Here is a 2,749-nt window from a genome sequence, read left to right on the forward strand (position 1 = left end):
CCAACAGATCTGTGTTGGAAGAAGTGCAGCCAGAGTGCTCCTTGGAGGCCAGGATGGCCAAACTTTGTCTCTCATACTTTGGACATATTTTCAGGAGGGCCCAGTTGCTAGAGAAGGATATCATGTCTGGTAAGGTGGAGGGTCGGAGAAAAAGAGGAAGCACCCCAGCGAGATGGATTGGCCAGGTGACAGCATCAATGGGCTTAAGCATGGCAACAATACTGAGGTTGGCCCAGGACTGGGCAGTGTTTCATTCTGTTGTGCATAAGGTCGCTATGAGTTGGCACTGACTCAGTGGCACCTAACAACAACAATATCAGGACTGTATAACAACAATGATTCTTAAGCGTCCTTGTTGTGTATGTGTGTATGTGTGTGAGGGAAAAGAGAGATTTTGCCTTCTTGGAGACATTTTTTTGGTCACAGCTGCAACTACTGGGCAGAGCACAGAAAAGCTATGTATTTATAATGCATAGAATAGTCCTTCACAATAAGAATTGGTGGTGGTGATGTTGTTAGGTTCCATCAAGTCGGTTCCAACTCATAGTGGTACCCTGCACAACAGAACAAACACTGCCCAGTCCTGCGCCATCTTCTCAATTGTTTCGCCTGAGCTTATCACTGCTGCCACCCTTCCAATCCATCTCATTGGGGGTTTTCCTCTTTTTCGCTGACCCTCCACTTTACCAAGCACAATGTCCTTCTTCAGGGACTGGTGCCTCCTGACAATATGTCCCTAGTATGAGAGATGAAGTCTCACCATTCTGACTTCTAAGGAGCATCCTGGCTGAGCTCATTCTTGGATTTTAGCAATCTCTGCTCTGATGTCTTCCAAAAACCAATTGCTGTCGATTCCATAGAGTAGCACTGCCTTCATAATGTTTCCAAGGCTATAAATCTTTACAGGTGCTAACTACCAAGCGGGCTAGTGGGTTTGAACCACTGACCTTACAGTTTGCTGCCAGGCACTTTAAACACTTCACCACAAGAACTTCTTTAAGGCGCTGTCTATACATGGTTAAAACTTCCTCTGCCATGTTAACAGTTTCCAGTTGCCTTTTCTTAGCTCCTCCTACTCAAGCAATGAATTCTTGTAGGGACCCCTCCACTTTTAACATAACATTCCAAATCCACTCCAGTTTTGCTCTGCATGGGGTTACCCAGCCATCTGGGAGGGGGAAGGGGACCTCCCCTAATGTCCAGGCGCCACTTTGATCTTCATTCCTTCTGTGTTTTCCTCCCGAAGACTGGAGCCTCATGAGTGAGTAATCAGCACACTGGAACCAGCAGTTCTTCAGGGTTGGGGCAAATGCCTGGAGCAGAGAATGTTATTAGACAGCGGTGCAAATAAGGAGGTGGCATTTTAGCTGTGAGCCAGATCTCTTTAGTGCTGTGGGTCTCAACCCATGCTGCACAATAGCATCTCCTGGGCAGTCTCAGAATCAGTACTGGTCCAGTATCTCAGTAAGCATATTCAGCTTCTGCATCAGAATCTTAAAATGTTCCTTTAAAATGATTCTGATCTCCAGTGAGAGTCGAGGGTTGAGGGCCACTGCTTTCTTGGGTTGTAAAATTAATGACCTGCATTAAAAAGCAAACAAAAACAAGAGCAATCAATCAAATTTAAAAATCAAAATAATATTAAGGGTCTTGTCAAACTTTTATTATAATAGAGAGTTTGCCGGATTGCTTTGTAAAATGTATTTCTTCTAAGAGGCTTCAGTCAAAAAAAGTTTAAGAAGCATTGCCGTAGAGTCTATCTGTAATTAGCTGTTTTGAGTCTGCCCCCCAACTCATGGTGACCTCATGTATAACAAAATGAGGTACTGTCCTGCCCTGCACCCTCCCCTGATGAATGCATAGGATTTTCATTGGCTGATTTTCCAAAGTCTACCACCAGGCCTTTCTTTGTAGTCCTGCATAGTCTGGAAGTTTCTCTGGAAACTGTTCAGCATTGGAGCAGCACACAAGCCTCCACTGACAGAGAAGTGTACGGGCTGGAGATCAATCCTAGGTCTCCCACATGGAAGATGAGAATTCCACCAAGAAACCACTACTTCACCAGGTTGGAGTCTTAAACACCACCCACCCAAAAAACAAAAAGTAAATTACAACTCAGTGTGTAGAGCAGAACTGCACTCCATGAGGTTTTCAAGGCTGTGGCTTTTCAGAAACAGATCACCAGGTCCTTGTTCCGAGGCACTTCTGGGTAGGATCAAACTACCAACCTTTCTGTTAGTACTCAAGCATTTGACCACTGTGTCACCCAAAGAATCTTTTTTGAGTCTTATTGTGTGCCATCAAGTCTATTCTGACCCAAGCATTCCAAAACCAACCAAACTCATTGCCGTCGAGTCAATTCCATATCAGGTTTCTTATGCTGTGATCTTTTTTACAGGATTAGAAAGTCTTCCCTTGGAGTGATTGGTGGGTTTGAGCTGCTAACCTTGCAGTTTAAACCCACTTTGCAGTCAAGTGCTTATCCTACAGCATTTCATCAAGACTCCACTTGAACATTTGTTGTTGTTGTTAAATGCCGTTGAGTTGATTCTGACCCTTAGTGACCCTGTATAGGGCTTCCGAGGAGCGGCTGGTAGGTTTGAACCACCGACCTTTCAGTTCAAACGGATTTTTTGGTCTAAAGCATTATCCTACAGTGCCAGGTGTTGAATTAATATTGTGTAGCCCTGGTGTGGTGCTGTAGGATAAGCACTGGACTGGTAACCATAGGGTTTACAGTTCTCTTATA

Source organism: Chrysochloris asiatica, unplaced genomic scaffold (assembly GCF_000296735.1).
Source record: "Chrysochloris asiatica unplaced genomic scaffold, ChrAsi1.0 scaffold00019, whole genome shotgun sequence".
Lineage (NCBI taxonomy): Eukaryota > Metazoa > Chordata > Mammalia > Afrosoricida > Chrysochloridae > Chrysochloris > Chrysochloris asiatica.